The sequence below is a fragment of the Canis aureus genome, chromosome 10 (genome assembly GCF_053574225.1).
Source record: "Canis aureus isolate CA01 chromosome 10, VMU_Caureus_v.1.0, whole genome shotgun sequence".
NCBI lineage: Eukaryota > Metazoa > Chordata > Mammalia > Carnivora > Canidae > Canis > Canis aureus.
The window spans coordinates 16,813,896-16,838,653 of NC_135620.1; the positions used below are offsets into that span (position 1 = coordinate 16,813,896).

The following is a 24,758-nucleotide window of genomic DNA, read 5'->3' on the forward strand; positions in this document are numbered from 1 at the left end:
TAGTTATAATTTGAGTTAACTTTTAGTAAAAAATTAATAAGCATTTCCAAAAAGAAAACTTCTCCACATAAATTTCCCTTTCAATTTGTGCTAACAGCCATTTTATAGTGAACTACAATGTATAGCATATTTCCAGGTTTAAAGACATTATCTCCATCATTCTCTATGACCTAAAAATCAACAGTTTAAGGTGCCAACAACCACAACCTCTCTCTCACTACACTGACCTCGAGCCAGTCAGACATTCTTTTCTGCTTTATTTTCTCAGCTTAGAAACAGATTGACAGTATTTCAAAATACATGTTTTACATACAAACAAGTGTAAGACTTAATTGTCAACCAATCCACCTGACTACTATTGTCACTATTCTATTAAAAAAAAAAGCCTTGTTGTCATGAGATGAATCCTGAGTGCAGAATCCCTGAATTCAAGACCTGACTTTGTTGCTTATAAATTAGATCGTGTTAGTCATGTCATTTCAGATTCCTGAAGATCTATTTCTGCACACCTCAGAAGTGATTAATGATACATATTCTAGTTCACTCACAGGGCATTTATGAGCATCAAATAAGAAAACTCATATGATTTTCATATCACAATGATAAGATGATGAATAGAAGGAACAAATACATTTCAAAGACCATGATTTATTTTCTCTTTCTGGAAGCATGTATTTCTAAATAGCCAAAATAGTGTAACCGGAATGGAACGTTATGAACTAAACAAAGTCATATCTGTATGACGACTACATTCAAAACAAGGATAAGCTGCATGGTCTAACTAACTATGGTTAAGCCCCAAATTCAATTTCATTCCATTACCCATAAATAAAGCAAGAACCTACCACAATAGGTTTATCACTTAAAATCTAATATTCCGTTGAACTTAGTTTCTTATTTTTAATGCCTAGAATAATCTGTTGGGGAATGGAGGCAAAGGTAGGCCCTGTACCTATGAACATGATATAAACATTAGTCAGAATCATGGTTTGAGTTTTAGGCTATTGGCCAGTCTCCAACATGGGTTTCTAGTCCCGACTTTTACCCAGAGTTACAAATAAACATTGTTTTTCCCTGTGTGCTATGCATCTCAAACTGAACATCCCAAATCAAAGACTTCCATTTTGCATTTAAATGCATTGGTTAGAAACTTTTTGCTTACTTTTTCTGTATACTTCTTAAATAGTTTGTGCAAATACTCTGGAAGCATATATAACAGCAGAAGTGAAATAAAATAATAAATTGATATGTTTCACTAATTCTTAGTAAATGGATGCAGGCATAGAGATGAACTCATACCAAAACTTTCCCTATCTCCTAAACGTCAAGCCTTGACAAGGAAGGTATAATTGTAAGGGAATATACTAACACCAGTTCCTCACAAATTGTACACTGAATACAACCCTCATAATCTGAGACAAAGAAAATAAAATGAAATCTACTTTCTAATGACTCAACTCAAATCAGCTTCACCCCCCCCCACTGAGAAGCCCACTGAGAAATAGTTACACAGCATATTTGCAAAGTCCAAATAGTACTGCAAAGAGATATTGGTCACAAAATGTTTTAATAGTGTGATGTGAATAATTAACAGATGAGAACACTTTTATTCCCTTCTAAGGACAGCAGGAGATTAAGTTAACAGTACACAATGGCATGACTGATTAGCTCCTTTTCCGTATAAAAATGAGCTGCTTAAAATCTAATCCTCACACCAACAGGTAACACTTATAGCTCCCTGAGAAAAGAAGCAACATGTTCATGACAAGTGGCAAAAACAATTAGATTGGCAGCAGTCTCTGATGCCAGCTGTGAAGACTGTCAAGAAAGAGAACAGAATCCAACTCTGACAAGAGTCCAAGTCCTGAGCCACAACGGAGTCAAATTTCATATTATTTTTTCTGACTTACATATTCTCTAACTTTAGAATTATTTAGATGAGATGTTTCTATGAGAACAAAAATGAAAGGGATAAGAAAATCAACAAACTTGGGCATCTGGGTGGCTCAGCAGTTGAGCATCTGCCTTCAGCTCAGGTCCGCAATCCCAGGGTCCTGGGATAGAGTCCCGCATCAGGGTCCCCGCAGGGAGCTGCTTCTCCCTCTGCCTGTGTCTCTGCCTCTCTCTGTGTGTCTCTCATGAAGAAATAAAATCTTAAAAAAAAAAAAAAGAAAATCAACAAACTTATATTGACTTTGTATGTCTTTGAAAACAAAAATGAAATGACAACTTTTCAATTTTACTTCAGAAAGGAGGACATGATACTGCTTTACAACTCTTAAAACCTTTAGAATGTATTCTCAAAAAGGCACACATGAGTGTTAGACCATAACACGGGATGGCTAAAACTATTTGGGAATCTATGAAAAAAATATATAATGTATTACAATATAAAGGCCATAAACCATATTTTATTTCTTTCAAAAAATAAAATAAAATGTTACAAGCTAAGGGATGCCTTGGTGACTCAGTTGATTAACAGATCAACTCTTGGCTTTGGCTCAGGTCATGATCTCATGGTCATGAGATTGAGCTTCCTGCTCAGCACAGAATCTGCTTGAGATTCCCTCTGCCCCTCCCTACTCATGCTTGCTCTCTAAAATAAAAATAAACAAAAAATTATTTTTAAAAAATTGTTACAAGCTGAAAAATCAACAAATCTCTAGTTATTGTTAATCTTTGGCTATGTCTGCCCTATCTGAAAATACACTGCAGCCAGTCCATCAAGGTGCTAGAAGCATTTGTGAAGCAAGCCTTTTGGTATCATGCAGATAAGATAATCATGCAGATCAAATAGTGAATTTATATATTTCACTAATTCTTAGCCAATGGCCTGGAGGGCAGTTATGACAATGAACTCATGCTTAAATGTATCGATTTCATAAAAAAGGAAAAAAAAAAGTCTTGACAAAAACAAAAGAATTCTTAAAAAATGACTAATACCAGCTTATAGCAAACACCAGGATGCATATCCAGTATAACTCTTTCATTTGAAACAGTTTAATGAATAAAATCTAACTTACTAGTGGTTACTGTGACTTACTTAAATCACCATACACTAAGGGAAAGCCAACTATTGTGTTATGCCATCTACATAGCAACTCACTTCTCTTTCCTTCAAATGCACATCTCAAGATGCTACTTCAGACATACTCCTGGTAGATAAATCTGGTCCTGATCTACATTCTTAGGTCGTGGAGCATGAAATTTCAGTGTCCTCCAATGTGTGTATAAATATGCAAAGGGGGGACACCTGGGTGGCTCAGCGGTTGAGCCTTTGGCTCAGGGCATGATCCCGGGGTCCTGGGATGGAGTCCCACATTGTGCTTCCTGCATGGAGCCAGCTTCCCCCTCTTCCTGTGTCTCTGCCTCTCTTTGTGTGTCTCTCATGAATAAATAATAAAAATTTTAAAATATATATGTGTGTGTATGTATATATATATATATATATGAAAAGGGAAATAAATATATTCACCTGTATAGGGACAAGAGAGAGTATTTATTGCATTAAAGAGCACAAAAAAGGGGAGGAGGGGGCACCTGAATGGTTCAATCAGTTAAGCATTTGATTTTTAGTTTTGTCTCAGGTCGTTATCCCAGAGCTGTGAGATCCATCCCCATGTCAGGCTCTGTACTCAGTGAAAAGTCTGCTTGGGATGCTTCCTCTATCTCTGCCCCTCCCACTTGTGTGTGCTCTCTCTTTCTGAAAATAAATAAACCTCTTAAAAAGAAAAAAAATAGTGTGCATATTATAAAGTTCTGTGAAACCAATGAATGTCCAAAATTCATTGATATATAGTTGCAAATGTAGGAATGAAGATATGGCATCTAATATTGTGTCCAATAATGAAGCACAGTGGGTTATATATAAGAGTTGGTAATACAGGTTTTAAAAATCACAGTCTATAAATATTCTTTTCTAACCTACACTGAAAGATGTGTGAAGGAAACAAGAGTGTTAACACACAAAAAAAATCATTTGAATTAAAAAACTGTGGCAGCAGCTGAAATTTAATGAGTAACTTATTTCCTTTTGGACCATGAGTCCACCATCCTATGTTAATTGGATTATCTGGCAGTCATAGCCACCAGATGGAAAAAAACAACATTGTGCGGAAGAGCTACAGACCCTGGCTGTTCGTGGATCATGCAATGTTACTCACTTTGAATATTTTAGGACATGATTGCCCCATGGATTCTCATCGTCTTTTTCATTCCTCTGTCTTATATCTTTAATTACAGAATCACAGATTTTGAGATGTTACAAGGCTCTAGATGAGTCAGCAAAATACACGTTTGCTTATTATGAAGTTCCTGTTTTCAGTAAAATTTCTTGGAAGAAAAAAGTATGAAAATTCCATGTCAAGTAAAAAGAATTTTGACTCTGAAAACATATTTTAGAAAATTAGAAATATAGTTAAGAGAAATATAAGAGTAGGTCAGTGTTTTTCTTTGTGAAAGAGCTCATCAGCCTGGGGAAGTCAGGGACTGTCCAGTTAGGCCCTGTCAACTAAAAATATCAGTCTGGTGTGATAAATTTCCATATTCCAGCCAGGCTCAATTACTTTTATTGTAAGGTATTATATTTGTGAAGTGACAATAGCTACTATAACGGATAAACCCTAAAATCTCAGTAGCTTAACACAAATCTCAATGGCTTAACTTAAGTTTATTTTTCACTGATGCAGATTCCAAACACTTTTCTTGTTCAGGGTTGTCTCTCCACCAGAGGTAATTCAACAATTCTCACCATGGAAGAAGAGCATGAATTTTGGCAGACAGCTAGCTGTCTCTTCCACAGAAATTGTGTTTTTAGGAAACCTCAATTATGAGGAAAGTCATGAGTCCCTGTCCCTGACTTGAGAAGTCTCTTTCTTCTCGGTTGTGAGATAGCCACAAAGTAGAATTATAATAAATCATAGAAGAGTTTGAAAAGATTGTCATTCTATAGTCAATGGAGCACCCCAGAAGAGAAGTACCTATGGCATACACAGAATGATAAATGTTAGACACACACCAAAAGCAATTCTGATGGTTTTAGTAATAGAGGTTAGGTAAATTATTCTACAAATGTGTTAATACATGAAACTTATTCTATGATGACCCTAAAGGATCATCTACATACATTTTGCTTATGTTTTCATTTTAACACATGAGAATGAAAAGTTCAACTGTGTATAGTGAAGGACGGCTTCAACAGAACCAAGGACGTTTTTCTGGGTTCTTTATGAAAGTGGCAGCAAAGGTCTGATGCTGAAGCTTCTGCCCTGACTATATCTCTCTACTTGCTCTCACAGATTAGACAATGTGCTGTCTAGTTTATATTTGTTATCCTCTATCCTTTAGATACATACTGGGCTATTGGTCATCGCATATCCTTTTGCCATAAAACATTTCACTATGACTCTAACTGTTAGGTCAAATCTACATAATTCAGGTAGATGGGTGATATATTGACTCTAACACATTTGGTACTGTCATTGCCACAATGTGGTATTAAACCATAAGATTCTAATGCTGATAGGGCAGAGGACTTTGCACAGAAGACTACAGACCTCTGAGGATGAACATCTCTATATTAGGAACAGAAATCACAGTGGTAGGCTGACTCCCCAGTGATATCATGGCTACTGGATGCTGGCTTTGAGAAATAATGGTGGCAAACCATTCAAAAGGTGTCCTCTGAGGAAGGGGTTTCATTCATCTGTAAAAGAATTCCCATGAGAGGCAAATATCAAAAATTTTCAAATTATACCATGAGATCGATCTCTGTCTTCATTATATCTTTCCAGGATGCCAGGTTATCACGAATTTTAAAAAGAAATGTTGGCATATATGTGTGAAACAATACCTTTCTAGTCAGTGCTGCGAAAACAAAAAGGGCTGACTCTCATCCTGATTCTTCCATTTAAACTTACTGCAATTATTCACCATTCCATTTAATCAAAAACTATTTAATTCAGTGTCAACCATGAGCTACATACTGCTCGTTTCTACAGAGATGATATTTAAAAACACACAAAAACTCTAAAATAATGTTTCCTCCTTTATGGAACTTTATGGATCATCTGGCAGAAAGGACAGATAAACAAATATTCCCATAAATATAGAAAGCAAGCCAATAAAAGGCCTAGGAAGAAAATGCATGCAGCTATGAAAACACATCATACTCTAGGGCCAGGGAAGAATCCCTGGAGGTGGTTGGTTTCTTTTTCTTTTTTTTTTTTTTTATTTAAATTCAGTGAATTAACATGTAATGTATTATTGGTTTCAGAGGCAGAAGTCAGTGATTCATCAGTCTTATATAACACCCAGTGCTCATCATATCACATGTCCTCCTTATTGTCCATCATCCAGTGACTCTAACCCCCCAGGCCCCTCCCCTCCAGCCACCCTATGATTTGTTTCCTATGATTAAGAGTCTTATGGTTTGTCTCCCTCTCAGATTTTGTCTTGTTTTATTTTTCCCTCCCTTCCCTCATGATCCTGTTTTGTTTCTTAAATTCCATATATGAGTGAGATCCTATGATAATTGTCTTTCTCTGAGTGACTTATCTCTCTTAGCATAATATCCTCTAATTGAGTCCACATTGCTGCAACTGACAAGGTGTCGGGTTTTTTGATGGCTGAGTAGTATTCCATTGTATACATATCCCACATCTTCTTTATCTATTCATCTGTCAATGTACATCTGGGCTGTTTCCATAGTTTGGCTATTGTGGACATTGCTGCAGAGATAATTGGTTTCAATATGAAATGGAAGGATACGTCAGAGTGACTTACGCAGTGGCATCTGGAAGTGGAAAGCTGGTGTAGAAAGCAAGACATAAAAAGATGTCAAATTGAATAAAATTATATTATCTGACAGAAGGCTGATCACACAAGGGTTTATAAACCACTTTAGGTATTCCCATCTTTGCACTAAGCCAGCAATGGGAGGACAGAGATTTCTTCGGACTTGTATTTTACCAAGATCACCCTTGACTCCAGGGGATGTAGAAAAACCATATGGGAAGCTATCTCCTTCCATCTAGCAGGTTCCCCTAATTTTCAAGCCAGCTCAACTTAATTATGCAGTGAAAAAAAAATTATTTTTTTAAAAAAGAGTTGAATTGAGGCAGCTGGGCAGCTCAGTGGTTGGTCCTGGTCCTGGAATCAAGTCCTGCATCAAGGTCCCCTCAGGGAGCCTGCTTCTCCCTCTGCCTATGTCTCTATGTCTCTCTCTGTCTCTCATGAATAAATAACATTTTTTAAAAAGTTGAATTTCACATGCCACAAATTTTGCTGATGTTATTAGGCAGCATTACATTACAAACACGACTTGTACTTTAAAAAAAAAAATGTGGATATTCCTCTCTATGTTAAATATCTCATGTACCCATAATATATCCACAGTCTCTTGGCTGGATGTGCTTCAGGTTAAAGAAAATAAGTCCTCTGTTCCACAGCTTCCCTGTCCTTTCTGCTTATTCCCAAGATCAAATTGTCATAAAAAATTCTGTACCACTAATTTTCATCTTCTCTTCCCTTAACTTTGAAATCCTTCTAGCAAGTAAGCATTTGAAATACGTCATGACAAAGTACATGGTATCACACCCATGAGGGGGAACCCTCAACAATTTTTGAGCCAGAAACTTTCTCTCCATAGGCAAATTCCCTCCTATATGAACACTTTATGCATTTTATAAATATTTTAGGAAATATTGACCAGCACTTAGTCTGTCCACTTTTCTGTAGATTACTTTAATTTCAGAAATTAAAAGAATTCTATCATCCTAAGTTCCGACGGTATCAGCAATGTTACAATGCCCGATCCTCTGTTAAACATTTGTGTGAAAATTAAACATGATTTAAATTCTAGCTTCTACAATTTATTTCTCCCTGCTACTATTATACAAAACCACTATTAATATACTGTGAAATGAGACATCTACAGCATCGCTAGTAAAAGCCTTTAAGTGGTAATCCTTCTGAATCCTTTCTTGTAATAGCCGAACATTTGCTGTACAAAACCAATGAAATTCACACATGCTGCTATGGAGTAGTGGAGCGATTATTACAGTATTTTTTTTCCCAAAGTACCTTAGGCTTTAGATGATTAGAGAATAGTCTTATGTTTTAAACTTCCTGCCAACAATGTGGCTTTTAGTTGCATTGGATTGAGGACAAATTGTAGTATAATGTATGTTGACAGTTTAATAACACGGGTTACTATCCTTGGTGTACTTTATGATGTAATACATCCTTATAGGTGTCTCCAGAGAATTGTGCTATGATTTTCAAGGCACAGAAAATTCAATAAACTAAAACAGTCTGAGTAAGATTTCTGACTCTGTATACTTTGGACATTTTCCTAAAAAATAAATAGGTGCTACCCTTCTAAAATATTTTTCTGACATGCCTTTTTTGTTTTTCTTCTCAAGCTGTAGATTTTAAGATTGGAATGGTACAATTCTTATTAAATTATATGTTAAAAATATAAAAGTCTCTTTCTTTATATAATAAACAGTCTTTTCCAGGTCTCAGAGGTAAAGTTCCTTTTCTATAAAAAGCCGTAATTGTGGTTTTCAAAAATCTCATTAAATATTTAGATCCTTTAGAGCACAAGTGTTTTCTGTTGAAGTTTAAACACATTTAAGCTAATTATTTCTAATGTTTTGACCATTGTACAAATACTTAAGAGTATTAAATAGCTAATAGTATAAAACAAAATAGCAAGTCTTACGTGCAGAATTCATATAATTCCTCCTGGATTTTCTTTTCATCAAGATACTTCTGGGTGAAACAAAAATGGCAATACAATGTATTTTTAAAGTGATATGAAACATGAGTACTAAATAAATGCAAGCCTAAATACAGATGTGACTTTATGCAGCCTTATTTCCTCTTTCTTTGCATTTACACAACCATAAACACAAAAAATATTCAAGCTCTTTTTTTTTTTTAATTTTTTTTTTTTTTTATGATAGTCACAGAGAGAGAAAGAGAGGCAGAGACACAGGCAGAGGGAGAAGCAGGCTCCATGCACCGGGAGCCTGATGTGGGATTCGATCCCGGGTCTCCAGGATCGCGCCCTGGGCCAAAGGCAGGTGCTAAACCGCTGCGCCACCCAGGGATCCCAATATTCAAGCTCTTAAGCACGCTAAACCTACTATGATTTCACAATGGACAGTTGTCTGGTATTTCAGTGATTTGCAGAAAAGAAAACACACTACACTATTCTAAAAGAAATATTCTCCCAATACTACTTCATTAAAAAAAATAAAGAGTAATGTTATGACCTGCCTGTAAGGTGAAGGTACATAAAATGACTATAAATCACTATTTTCCACAACTACCATCCTTTATATAGTCCTCTGTTTAAAAAAAAAAAAAACTAGACAATATGGGAAAACAGAAGAACATAAGGCACATTTCCCATCCTAAAGGTAATATAGTTGTTTTTTAGGAAGTGTTCTCTCTGTGGCAGATAAGGTATAAAATATTTGACATAGATTATTTCCTCTACTGCTCCAAGCTACCCCAGAGGACAGGTTCCTTATTATCTTCATTTTACAGGTAAGGAAAGAGCATTCAGAAAGGTCAATAGTCCCAAGATTTTAGAGCACATATATGGTAGAATTAGGATTTTAAGCCAAATATTCAGAATTCAGACCCCAGAACAAATGTCTTCCTCACTGGCCAGGCAATGGATTAAGATTTTTTTTAAAAAGGCACGTTTGGGTATTTTAAATAAAAACAACACAAGTCAATATGAAGAATACTAAATGGATATAGATTATGGTTTTTGTTTAAGGACTAAGAGACTGAACCGTTTGGGAAATCTGTTCTGAGATCCCTTCATTTCAGAGTGTTCACCCAATAATATTATTGCTCTTGAAACTCATGCTACTTAAATTATCTCACTGTGACTCTTATTATTGCATTTTCTAGTGGCAACTCAGAACCAAACTATCTATGGGTTCAAAGCAAACATATACAAAATAATCGAGGTTTTAGTGAAGCTCCTGAGATGTCACTCAGGTGATGTCAAAAACAAATTGCAGTAGAGTATGAGGCTCAAAGCAGAAAAAAAAAAAAAAAAAAATCATGCCCTTGAATTCTAGCCTACAATGAACTTTTTCAGTTCCAATGTCTTTGTTGCTTTTTCTAATTTTTCTGGCCCAGAGTCTGTGCGCTTTCCTCCTCCCAGGGGTTCCACCAGGCAGGCCTAGTTGGAAGAGGTCCCAGCAGAGAGCAGAGGTCTGAGGATTATTGAAGTGGTTTTCTTTTTAATCACTTATAAAAACAGAGACAAAGCCAATCACCAGCCATGTGATTTGCTCCAAGTCTTTGGGTCTCTAAATTCCCTGAAGAAAGCTAGAATCAGCACTTTTCCAGCAGCGTGGTATTTTGAGCTTCCCTCAAGTTTGAGTACCATACTGCTCTGGGAAGGGGGAGGGAGGCAAAGAAAAAAATATTACTTGAACACATTAATAAAATGGAGAACGTACTTCACCATGCCTGAGCACAGAGTGTGTGCCCATGTGTCTCTACTCTTTCCTAGCACTTTGAAAATTTATTCTCGCTTTATTTCCTGGTTGATGAAGCTTAACACAATCTCTATCCCTTCCTCTCATAGCCTCTGATTTTTCTTCCGTGGGGCTTGCAATCAGAAAGTACTCCTTAAAAGCTAAATTAGGAATAGAAGATGAAGAGACTAAGATAAATCTGATTGCATTGGTCCTCACTAAAATGTAATTAACTAGCATTTAAATAAACACTCCCTAGGCAATTGCAGAGAAAGGGGCAGAGCACCAAAAGAAGAGTCACAAATTTAACACCCTGGTGGCCAGGCATTCTTGGGAATGGTCAGCGATTTCACATGAAATCCCCACCACCACCCCCAAACAACAACAACAACAACAACAAACAACAACAATAACAAAGATCCTAAGGATGAGCACAAAGGATTAATTTTATTTTATTGCGTATTTGCAATTTTCAAGACTTTAACCCAGGTGACAGCATTCATTCCCACCCACCTCAACTATCCCACCCCCACTTTAGAAAAGAAGGCAATCTGTAAACTCAAACCAAATGTTTTCCATTTCTTTGCCTCTCTCAGAAACATCAGCAGACTTAGTCAAGCACAGGCAAAGTGCCAGCTGCAGCAAGATTACGCTAACCCTGAGATGTGGGAGTTGGCTGTGTTCCTCTGAGGCTTGCACAGAATGGTATTAAAAGTAATGAACACACAGAGAGACCCTGTAGGGCATGACGTGGTTTGTGTTTATGCCTCATTGGAACACTGTGGGTACTAGCAATTCTTCCAAATCTACATGTGTATGTTGTCCTCTGGTTTTGCACATGTACTGACTCACTTCTCAACATATTTAGGCTTCTTTCCCTTTCAAATGCCCACTCCTCACACTCCAAGACTGCATCTGTTCTCCCCCCCTCACATCTCCCACAAACTATACTGTAACCAATTTGCTGGAAGCTTTCTGGCCCCTTTCTAAACATGGTCCCTGTTTCCTTGGAGTAGGTGACGGCTGGAGTTACATTCAGAGGTGATATGGACAACTTGAGAAATTTCAAATTCTGTTGCATATTTAAATTATAGTTATATGTAGGATCTAAAGGTTTATTGTATAAAATGCAGCTTAATGTTGCAAATAATAAGTACCTAATATTTTGGTTGGAATATTTGCAGCTGTTAAGGACATCAAATAAATATTGCATATGTAGTTTTATGCTCAAAAATATATGAATGGGATAGGTTTACTAAGAAAATTTGAAACTAGAGAGAATCAAGAGTCCAACATTTACTATTCACTGAAACTTATGATTTTTATCCAATAATGAAACTGATGTGACTGGTAACTTTATGAGGAAAAGAAACAAAATTAAAATGGCACTGTGGTAATTCACTTGGTCTCTCATCTAGTGCTGTTTTAATTGTACTTCCATTCCGTAGGAGGCCCAGGAAACGCATTATTTTAAATAGCTTGGAAAACAACAAGACAATACAATAACAAGTGTATTAACAGTAAAATGAAAATACAATCCAGAAATCAAGAGCAACACGACACAACTTTCCCTGACACCTGACTCAAATCAACTGAGGGGACCTTCCGAACAAAACTATAATACATGTGCATCTACCAAAGCTTGGCCCATGGCTGAACGCTTTCCAAGTGGAACACAATCTGTTACTGGAAGGAGTCACTAGCAAATCCATGGTCATTACATGGTTAATATTAGTCACCTACTAGCAAGGTTACTTCCCATGGAGTCCAGACTCGATCTCTTTACATATGATAGCAGCATACCAAATAAGGAACTGATTAGATTACAATTAGAAGAGCTATTGCAAAGCCCTAAATATATAATTGGCAGGGTTCCCCCAGGTTGAAAGTGCTGATATCCAATACACATCAACTCTGGCTCGGCTTGTCTTGTTAGGTAAACAAAATGTGTCTTGCCTGTCATTGTCATAAAATATTAATGCACTGGAAGTCTCTAAACCTTGCTAAGCATAAGGCCTATTATCACACTTAAGAGCAAAGCAATCTAATAAATCGCTGGCTGTATAAAAACGAAGTCAGCTGGCAGAGACAGTAATCCCCCTAAGGGATAGTAAGAGCCTCATCTTCAACTACAGCAGCTGCAGTTCCAGAGAAATTATGTTTCTTCTGCTTAGTAAAAATACATTTGTGCTGAATTCTGTTATTTAAACTCTAATGGAATCATTAGGAATATCCATACATTATGAGTAATAGAAAATTAACTAAGAAAATCATCTCCAATGCTGTCATTTAATAGGCATGGTATTTTTATTAGGCTTGAATTTTTAGGCAGCTAAATCTAATGTAAAATCAAGCTGCTTATTTCTAATATCCATTTGCAAAGAGCAGGAACCACCCCCCACACACACTCATACATAAATAATCATGTGTAAACATGGAGCACTGAACTACTATCTCTAATTGAAAGCAGCTCACTTGTTTTGTCCTGGTAGGAGGCCGTTGGGGCAGTATGTAAACATAAATGCAATATTGTTGCTATATGCTTTAAAAATAGTTATAAAATTGCAGGTACATTGCTATTTTGTGCTACACCTAACCAATCTCTGAAAACTGTAAGAAAGATACCTTTCAGAATTGACCATACCTTTACTTCCCTCTCTCCCATACACACACATACCACAAATTAGTCAGGTCAACATATTTCCAGTAAGAAATAAAAGATAATCCCATAGATTTTTTAAATAGGAATGACAAGTAATAATAAGTGCTTGCACACATATTATTTCATTTTAACTTCATAATACCCAGTAAGGTAAGCACGATCCATCATCATATCCGTGTCAAAAATAAAGAAATGGATCATTGGCCACTAGTCAACTGGTTCACAAGAGACACCATTAGTTCTTAAATGCTACTCAACTGACTTTGAATGCCACACCTCTAAAGGCAGCCCAGTTTTTGTTGTTGCTGTCATTTTATTTTCCACTTACAACTTCATCTTGACAAAGACAGTGCTTCAAATTTTGAAAATCATTTAGCATACGAATATGTAATCTCTACCAAGAGATGATAATCAGAGGTTTCATGATTAATGGATGATGTACATCTTTCCTAGGACATTCAGTAGTAAAATGCTGATGACCTACATGTGTGGAAAAAACGAACTTAAAAACCCCTGCCATACTGACAAGTAATATTAGGAGATGAAAATATGTTTAAATCAAAAGGAAATATACCCTTTATTATATGGTGCAGGGATCACATGCTTCAAACTTACATGGAGACTAATGTGGGCACTTCACAAGCATCCCTTGCTTGTAGGATGTTGGTGCTTCAGGAAAGGAACACAGTCCTCCCCAGCATATTGTTTATGGTGTTAACATTCTCAATAAGGCCATGCCATTTCCTCTAAGTTGACAGTAACCTTTGTGTCAGAGAAAGTAAAGGAAATTATCATTAGAATAAAGTGTGTGTTATTCCCTCACTTAGGAAAATCTAAATCACAATCAATCTGAAGCATAAGTATAGGGCTGTGAAAAGTGGGTCTGAGAGTTACACATTTACTGAATAAATGTTGATAAGGTCACTGGCAGACAGTGAGATCACCTCTCTGAATTCCTCACCCTTATGTCATTTGTTCAGTCAGCCCATAACTGGTGATAACCTATTCTGTGTGTAGCATAATGTGAGCTGCTGAAGTCACAGAGGTGATTAAGATTCAATGGCTGTCCTCAAGGTGTTTCTTTGTTAAGAAAAATTAAATTATGCACTCAGATATGTTAATAATAGGGACCAAAAAAGTGCTCAGTGACACACAAGATGCAAAAAAAATTCTATTTCTTAATTTTCTGAGATCAAATCTAATCTGGACTCCAAGACTTTATTTGCCACTGGTGGCAAGAAGGGCAATAGCAGCCACATTGGCTTCTTTCTTCTTTGCTTTATTTGGTCTCAGGAAAATGGCAGATCACCTTGAGCCTTAGCATATGGTGGCCATTCTCCATGTCATAGTTCATTCTGGGCAATAGGCTGATCAAGCACTGCTCCTTAGAGCTGAGTCTTCTCAGCTCTCCCTCTTCAGATCTCTGTCAAAGTTTCCAGGGAACAACTAACTACCACTTAGTGGCCAGTTTTGAGCACTCTCCACAATGTCTTGTGTTAAGGCATAATACCCAAATGACTTTCCATTTTCTTCCTCCCCCAAACCTGAGACATGATTTATTTGCCTCTCTCCTTTTCTTTATTGAGAATTATCTTCTCACTGGCACTACCTGCTTGACCTTACTGTGTAAAAGATCTGATAGTTCTCCCTTGATTGCTTCCTATAACAGTTGAGTAAAACAGTACAGAGAAGGGCTAAATGACTCATTGTGTCAGTCTCCATACCCTGAAATCAGAAAATACCTGCTTACCTATTCTGAGGCAAAAAGAAAACATAAAAGTCAACTTAAAAAAAAATGTAGTACTACTGTCCTTTTCCCCCAAGGATGAAGCCCATTCCTTTATAGGCAGCAGAAAATAAATAACATGGTTGATTTGGTGCATCCTGCAATTTTAAGCTCTCAGCATATTACCCTGTTACATCTTGACCACAAGCACTCAAAAAGCATATAGATGAATTTTTATCTAAGTTCTTCAACTACACCATGTTCTTTTACAATCCCAATTCCATATTTGTACATGATATTTTCTCCCCTGGAATAAAATGCTGAATTTTCAAAGCTCAGTTCATAAGTCAACATTTCTATTAGTTAATTACTATCTTCTTTAGGCAAAGAGACAATCTCTTCACTCCCATAGCCTTTTAATATTACTACTATAAAATACTTGAGATTATATTATAATTATCTGCTTACTTGACTGTCCCTACCCCCAGATTATTATCTCCTAGAGGATATTCACTATTTCTAGTTAACAAATAATAACTAGAGTCAGAAGCACAAGAGCTCAATTTTGGAACACCTAGGATGACAATAACAGGATGGCAAAGAGAGGATGTAAAGGCAAAAAATAGCCAAGATCAGGACAATAGCTGGGGCCAATATCCCTAAATATTGAATAATTATTTGAGTAATCTATTTTAGTAGAGTGCGTGTTCTCAACAGGAATCACTTGGCGGTAGTGAAACTTGACATTAGGCTAATGGCAGTATTTGGATCTAAAGGGTTCTCATGCATTGAATCTAGACACCAGCTGCTGGCTTATAGTTCAGGGATTGATGTGTAGTGAGGGCAATTAGAGCTCCAGCCAAGTAAACCAGAGGACAGAGTAAGAGAAAAGCTAAAAAAAGAGCTCAGCTCTAGGGCCAAAAGAGTTTTTCCTTTGCATCCCTTTATAACAATAATCATCAGTCATGGTGGTAATGGTAATTAACAATTATAAGTATTATTGCTAATACCAGCAGTAGTAAAAAAATATCTATATCTTTCAAAGTCCCCAACATACTTCCCTTATATCCTATTAGCCAGAATTAGCTAATGAAATAATGTACTCAAATACGTTGACATTGGAAATGAAATGCTCCATGACTCACAAAATGTAAAAGTATTATATTTCTTATTTTTCTAAAAACATCTAATCTGAACTCCAAGATTCTATTTATCAATGGAGTCATGTTGGCTCCTTCTTTCTTGTTTCCTTTGGTCCCAGGAAAATGGCGGCTTTAATAATTAAGCCTAAGCCTAATGCATGATACTCATTCCCCGAGTCATCTAATCACTCCTAGATGCCCATTGTCAACTGGGCTTTCTGGATTGCCTCAAATCAATAATGATACAATCCCTGGGTCTGAGTACACTGTAATACAAACAAGGTTGGCAAGAAAGTAGTGGAAATGGCTGATGGGTAGACCACAAACAGTACTACCATAATCATGACCTAAACGAAACCAATAGTGGGACACTCACTGACTGAGCTACCCAGGTACCCCTAGCACAAGTCTTGATACAAGATAATCTCTTTTGAGACCAGCAGAAGAAAATTCACCATGTTCAGTGGAAATTAGAAAAATAGGCGAAGTAAGGTGGAGGGGAGGATAAAAAACTTTTTATAAACTGAAAAAACAAAATACATGTCAGAAGTGCCAATACAATAGTAATTAAATGGAAATGACTATGACCACAAATCAAAAATCTCTGGTGGATTTTTTTAAAGATTCATAAATATTAAAGTGCAAAATAAGTTTGCACTTAGGTTTGCAAAACAAGGGAGAGAAAAACTGACTGCAAACATACATGGACCAAAAGAAAGTCAGAATCAGACAAAATAATTTAAAAATGATCATGAAAAGGGGTTCCTGGGTGGCTCAGTTGGTTAAGCATTCTCTTAGTTTTGGCTCAGATCATGATCTCAGGGTCTTGAGATCAATTCCTGCATCAGGTTCTACACTTGGCAGGGGGTCTACTTGGGATTCTCTCTCTCCCTCTACCGCTCCCCCTGCTCTCCCTCTCTCTTCTCTCTCTCTAAATAAAATAAATAAATGAAATCTTTTTAAAAACGATCATGAGGGGAAAAATAGAGATATATACTGGCTATGTATAATCATCATGAATCTATTTTCATATAACAGTACAGTTACGGGGTGTCTGGGTGGTTCCATCAATTAAGCATCTGCCTTTGGCTCAGGTCATGATCTCAGGGTCCTGGGATCAAGAACCACATCAGGCTCCCTCTGCTCCCCACCCTGCTTGTGCTCTCTTGTTCTCACTCTCACTTCTTGCTTTCTCTCTCAAATAAATAAATAAAATCCTTTAAAAAAGAAAAAGAAAAAAAAGTACAGTCGAAAATACTTTATAACAACTTTGATAGACCGAGAGGAGGAAATAAATAAACAATTACAATTGGACATCATTAACTAATTATTGCCAATAAATCAAACAGGCCAAGAAAAAGCAAATATGTTCCTCACTGATTAAAAAAAAAGCACTGATTAATAAACTTTACATTAACAGAGACTACACATTTACATCAAGCAAAATTTAAAAATTTAGAAAACCTAACCTTGTACAAAGACACAAAGTCTTAAAAAATTCCTCCCAATTGTTATATAGACTTTATCTATAAAGCAATAAAATTACAAATCAGTAGTTAAATTAATGTCTAGAAGAAAATATTTCTCAATAACTCTTGGATTCAAGAAGGGAAATTATGGAAGTCTTAGAGTAGAAAGATAGTGGTAGTACCATTTTTCAAAATTTGACCATCCATATAAAACAGATTTAAAGCTATGTTGGAATTTTAATTGACCATAAACTCAATATGGACCAACAGCTGAAAAAAAAATTGAATAAACAGCAAATGAGATCTAACACTTGTTTTATTGCAAGTACAGAATACAAAACACAAAAAGTCAGAATTCATCCTGAATGTTGTATTCTGTATGAAATGCCACAATATAAGGAGAATTATGAGGAAAAACAGGAAAAACAGGTGTGGGGAGAAGGCGCAGCACCAGGGTGGAAAGATACCTGGGCTCAACACTTTATTCAGATGGTTGGGACTTTAGAATAATTAAGTAGCACAAACACATTAATCCTCAATACATCAGGAGTTGCCATCTGTATGGTGGTGGAGTGGGTAGATAGATGGTCCATGTTATTCAAAAGGATAAAAGTGACACCAACATCGGGAATTCCAGTAGGCAGAAATTGAAAGAAGGTAAAAAAAAGAAATTTCTAATAGTAAGAGTTAATTAAAAACAATTGTTCAAAACAACAACTTATGACAAAAGAATATTCAAGTGGAGGTGACCTTCCGATGCAGTAAAAGGAAGTCCTACAAAGAACAGGTTATTGGAGAGCAGTACATCTATGTCTCTTGGGACTCAAAAATGTCTGAAGCTCTTTATTTTCACAATAAAAATATCAACTCTTTGAAAAGGAATAAATTCTCTAAATGATATTTGAGTGTGTACGTGCAGAAAGTGATTTCTAATGAAGCACTTTCCTCGTCAAATTTCCTTGTCATGTTCCTCATCAAATTTCCATTAGTACACAGCATTAATGATATAAAGTAATTTTGTCTAGAATTTACTTCATTTTTTTAGTCCTGATTTACCCGTCTGTATTACAAAAAGAGTGCTGAGAACCCATGTGTATTGAAAGTTCTATAGGGTTTACCACAACTTTTCATTTGATTAATAATCACATTGGCAAGTATTTCCTTCACAAGAATTAAAGACTTTGAATTTTTGTTTCTATTATAAGCATGGACTACTTATTACCAAATATTAAGAAGAAGAGTTTTTTAAGTTTGCAAAGATGAGGTCAGGTGTCTTTTATTATACTGTCAGAAATACGAGTTTGAGCAGCAAAGGACAATGTATCCCCAACTGAAAAATGGAAGAGAAATTTCCAGTGTTAGTCTTGTAGGATGGCCAGAGGACAATATTTTCATTAATCTGTTAACCAGTTCATTTATTCATGTACTATGTGAGTTACTCTCTGTGTCTCAGTGAAGAGCCTGGGGACTGGAGCCAGGCTACATGGATTCAATTCCTTATGTTCACCAAATGACAAGTATGAAACTCTCAGCAAGTAGCCTGATTTTCTTGTACTTCAATTGCTGCATTTGTAAAGGATGATAACAATGCCTCTTTCCTAGGTGGTTGTGAGAATCAAATGATGATAAGGATGATAGATAGATGAAAGATGGATAGATGGATGGATAAGTAGTTAAGATGGATGGTTGATTCAATGTATGGATGTATGGATGGAAGCTAGAGAGCTAGAGGGATGGATGGATGGATGGATGGATGGATGGATGGATGGATGGATAAAGATGGATGGATAAAGATAGATGGATGGATACATAAGAAGATAATAGAGATCGATAATTATAGATGGCAACACACAGGTATATAGCACCTCGAGCAAAGACTGGCCTTTGTGCCATCTAAGTGTTACTATCGCTACTATGTTCCTGGTTCTGGACTGCATGCTGGGGATACAACAGTGAGAAAATGAAAGGTACTTTATATACCTTGTATATAATACAAGATATGATAGGTCAAATTACAGAATTTTACTTAATCCTAAAAATACAGGGAAGTTGTTGAAGGATTTGAAATGGGCAGGCTAAGGTCAGTTTTGCTTGTTTTAAAGATTATTTTGGCTTCACTGAGATGAATGGATTGACCAAGGAAGAAGGGAAGGTTTCCAAAGAATGGACACATGGAAACGAATGAAATGTTATTAAATGCCAAAAGGAAGTGCAAAGGAAGGCTGAAATTTTCTAGTTTTCTTTTCTGAAAATGGGGTGTGCTTGCATTCTTGCGTGCATGTGTATGTCTTCTGGGGGAGGTGAGGCAGTGGTGTGTATGTGCGGTGTGACTAAATCATCGGTGAAAGCCACTCTGTCTTTGGAATGGCAGTTAGTAATACTCTGTCACTTACAAAGTTTCTAAACCTCTCTAAGACTTAATTTCCTCTTTCGTAAAACATGGATGCACACAGCATTTTGGAGAGAACTGAATAAGAAGCGGTGTGTGAAAGGAATTCTTAACCATAAGGCACAATATAGATGTTGCAGTTGTAATTACTTTGGGGATATGGAGAGAGGAACTAAATCTCAAGGTCTCTTCTAGGATGTTTATTTTACCAAAGGAGAGGCATAAAGATGGAAATGCGGTATCACAAGGCAAGAAAAAGTGGTGATTAATATCTGTGGTTACAAATCAGGATTTCCATATAACAATGTCCCTCCTCTAGAAAGATGTTTCAAGGGGCCTCATCTCTAACCAACTATTCCTAAATGTAACTTCCTGCCTCAGGGTTTTGATTTCCATAATGTTTCCTCCCACTGGCACAGCGATCAGAACATTTTTTGGCTTTCCCTCACTATCTTCATATACTCACTTCCCTTATTAACCCAGCTTAAATTCCATGTTCAATCAATATATCATTCCTGCACACCATACCCACCATACACGCAATGCACCCCTCCTTCATAACTCCCTGGAAAAATCCCAACCGCAGTTAAATTCAATTATACACGTGGGCTACTTCTGCCCCTGGGAGGTGAATACATCAAGGAAAACAAAACCATACCGACCAGACTCATTTTATAGTCATGACCACTAACTATAGTCCTACTACACTTCTCCTCTCATTCTTCTAGACTACTGACCAATGCTCTCCATTTTGCTAAATCCAGTAACCACTTTGCATATTACTTAACTATATAAGCAGCATTTTCCATTTTTGTATTTAGCAATCTACTCACCTAGAAAGTTTAGGCTCAGCCCTTTGGGATTTCTTCTCTTACAGTCACCTTGTCATACTGTTCACCCATGAGAAGCAATGACCTCCTTCCAACAGAAACACATACACACGGAGGCACATGGATCCACACAATTGTGCACACATGGACTCATATGGGAGATCTGATCTCCCCTATCCTACTTGATTGTTTTTCTCCATAGCGTATACCATCATTTGTCATAATATATATTTGATCGTTTGTTGATATACATCTAGTACCATTCAAATATAAGTTTCACAAGGACAGGGACTTTGTTTTATTCATCATGAAATCCCCAGAGCTTACAACAGCGTCCAACATTTAGTAGATATTCAACAAGTTTTATTTGGATGAATGAATAAATAAAAGAATGAATATTTAATATTTAAATTATATTCAATATTTAAATTTAGGAAATTTCCTAGAAGATAAAAATAGTTTTTTAATTAGCAATGATAAATCAAACATGTTAACAAGCTATGATATAAATATTCCATATATATATTTATTAATTATTCAGTAGCATTTATGACTTGCTTGTTCCCAAAGATGATCTGAGGTGACTGATATGTATATAGTATTGCTATTTATAAACTGAGTACAGAATACTGTATCTCTTCTGAAGGAAAAAAATATGGTTTAATCACTTTTATAAAATATGAGTAAACCTTCATTAAAAGGGGAAAGGGAACAGAGTAATAAGGCTTTCTCCCAATAGTAACTAATAGTAATTTGTTTGATTTCTTATATAATTTAAAAAAATAAAAGTGGGCAATGTCAAAGTTATGGGGTATTTGAGTTAATAGAAATGGAGAGGACTTTTTTTTTATTTCAAGAGTAAAGATGTCAACCAAGCCTCTACTCTCTTCTTTGATATACCTATGCTTCTTTCCAGTTTTATTACTAACTCAAAAGACAATTCCTCATATGCCAAATATACTATCGAGATTTGCATCCTATTAAAAAAAAAGTCATTTTCAAATATTTACTATTACCATTTGGCCTAAAAACAGGTTTTCCCCAATTGTACAATGTTCAAATTGGTTAAGACATCTTAAACCTCTCTACCTACCTCTAAATGTGTAATATAAGTTTTTACCCCCCCCTAAAAAAGGCGTATTTTCATTTCTGTTAAGAAAGTAATTTTCATGATGAAATTGGATAGAGTTTGGAACGAGTTTTCCATAGAAGTGGAGAAGGCTTCGAGGCCATTAAAATAAAACCATACAAAACAGTGGGGAATGTACTATACTAGGAGGGAAAATGCTGTCCAGATCCCTGGAGGCTGCTGCCGAGAGCTGAATAGGCCTTTTCAATCTCCAGCCTTTATGATTCTAGGTAACTATTCTGAGGCTAGATGAAAGGAGTGGGGTTTTTTTCTATCCATGTTGAGCTCCTATTAGCCTCTTGAGGAAATAGGGGTTTTGCAGAAAGTGTGAGTTTTCTAAGTATTACTAAAATGTCTTTGTTTAATTTCCTTATGAAAAGGTGATCTAATAATAGCTATATCTTCTAAGATTAACAAAGCTGCAAAGTTACACAAGTCAGAATAATTTTCCTCTGCTTGGATGGCAAAATCCTTCAATGTCCTTGTCTCTCTTTTCCCAATGTGCCACCCCCTTTATAGTCTATGTTTGCTCTTTAATATTTTATTTCACATTTGATTCCAGTCATCCTGATACAGCACTGCGGTGGGAAGTGGGCAGATTCAAAGGGGACAGAAGATATGGCTGCCACCCTACCATGAGCAAGTCCACTGAACTGTAAATCTACCCTGCATTTAATTACTCAACTAGACGGTGCACGGATAAGGTCTCCTGAGTGTTGGCTCTCAGGAGTGATTGAGTCAGCTCACAGTAATAAGCTTTGCTACAGCTAAAGCCAAAGGTTAAAATTATACATAGAACTTCAAGGCAAGGATTGTTTTTAAATAGCTGCAAAACTAAAAGAATAACAGAACCTTCTTTTGCATGAATTGCTGTTTCAAAAGCTTAAACTGAAATCGAGGAGTTCTGTGGAAAGGACTGTGTCCCCTCAAGCAAAGTTACAAGTATTTGGGTCAGTAGAGGGAGTGGAGAGCCCACACTCCCCATGCCAAATTTTACCACGTGCGTGGCATCATTAGCTCGTGTTCAAATAATGAATAGCAAAGATAATTGCGCTTGTGAGATGAATCAGCAATTCCCCATTAGAGCAGCAAAATCACACTGTTTTCTTTCTGAATCATTGTGGAAGGCAAATGGAAAAGTGACAAATAGACTTTGTTCTCCATCAGTGATGGAAGGGGAATTCGTGTTGGGAGCCAGATTTCCAAAGTAAGGCATACAGGGCTTGCCAGCAAAACTGTTCACACCCCCACAGAGACCACAAACCCTGCAGCTGTAATTTCAGAAACACACGTGTGTATAAATCAAGTAATTGCACACCTAACTATCCACTTGAGCCTGTGTGCCTGGGTTTTTTGCAGGTGCCCGGGGCACTTGTGCTATTTGGCTTTGAAAACAAGGTTTAGTTTAATTGACAGGATATTATCAAATTCAAGCAGACTTGTATGGGCAAATCTCAAAATATGAGGGTGGCGTGCGGAATCCAGCAGCACCTCTGAACGTTGTATATGGGTGTTCTACAATGTCCTTGCAGCTGACTGAATTCTAAACAACAGAAAGAGACAAAATGAAAATGTCATTTTAGTTCTAATTCATGAAAGGATGTTTTCCGAGCATTCAATGAAGCAACATCAATTTGAAATATTCTTGCCATTTACAGAAAGAGAAGGAGAGGAAAAATTGGGCAAGTATTACTCTGCTTTATATAATGATGTTTTAAAAGGAGATGAGGGGATGATTTGGGTCTATTGGCCAGAAGAGCAAGCAGATCCATGTTTCCATGTTCCAGCTGGCAGAAACCCGAGCAGACAACCGTGGAGCAGGTTGCTGGATGCCCAGGAAAGCTAAACTCACTGAAACATGGAATCTGCCTGCAGGCTGAGCTTGTGCTCTAATTTTTCCAGGAAAAAATCAGGTTTTTGGGACTTCAGAACAGGTGTAGTTACTACTAGTCCTCTACAACTGCTTTATGTGTTCTAGTAAAGTAAGATTAACGGGGACCAGTTCATCCAAAAATTCAGCTGCAATGCAACAAAAGGGATTTCTACAATTTTCACCTTGAGAGAAAGAAAACCATGGCATTTATTTCACAAAGATACTCAAACCACCAACTTCTCATTGACCACCCCGCACCAGAAGTTTGCAGATTTACCTTTATTGAGTACACACATATACACATGAGCATGCAACACACACACACACACACACACACACACACACACACATCATACAACCAGCAAATTCCTAATGGAACAATGCCAAAACTCATGAGCAAATACTAAGATGCTGCAAGATGCTGCAAACAGTGTCTCCCATGATTTAGGCTATTTCTATCTAAAGCACCTAGTGCTACTACTGTCACAACAGGGAATAACGGAGGTTTTAGATGGAGCATGAGAAACTCCATCTCCACATTCTTTGCATCTAGTTCATATTTTACTATTTAAAATAAAGAAACAGAATTGGAGGTAATATGGTAACTACAGGTAAAATCAATCTTATGATAGAATGTCCCATAAGGATGCTCTTTCTTGAGACAAAGTCGGTAGTCAGCCAGAGGAAAGAAAAGAGAACTCTATATAAGAGTTTTTCCCCAAAATGTGTGCAAAGTCCCACTGGTGCATTTGAGCAAAATTTCCAGTAAGTCCTGTTTTCGTATAGTAATTATTAAAGAAACCCATTATATTTGTATGTAACATTAGCCAAGAATAATATTTCAATATGACAACAACAAAATTTAACCCTTTTTTTTAATGACTTACAGATTTTTTTTATTAACACTTTATCAAAGGCCTAGTTTTGAGACTTTTAGAACTGGCATGCTCCTTTTGCTAGTTATCAGGGAACTTGAAAATGTATAAGGTGTTTATGGCCTATTAAAGAACCATTAGGCCATAAAAAT

At 36.6% G+C, this 24,758-nt stretch overlaps 1 long non-coding RNA gene across 1 annotated transcript in view; it reads right to left on the reverse strand.

Annotated features, from left to right (window-relative positions):
* Nucleotides 1-1,585: 1,585 nt before the first annotated feature.
* LOC144322019 (uncharacterized) overlaps nt 1,586-24,758 on the reverse strand; it is a 326,103-nt gene continuing 302,930 nt past the window's right edge. Inside the window, exon 9 of the long non-coding RNA XR_013387580.1 lies at nt 1,586-2,153. This is a non-coding gene — a long non-coding RNA (uncharacterized LOC144322019). The remainder of the gene's footprint in view (nt 2,154-24,758) is intronic.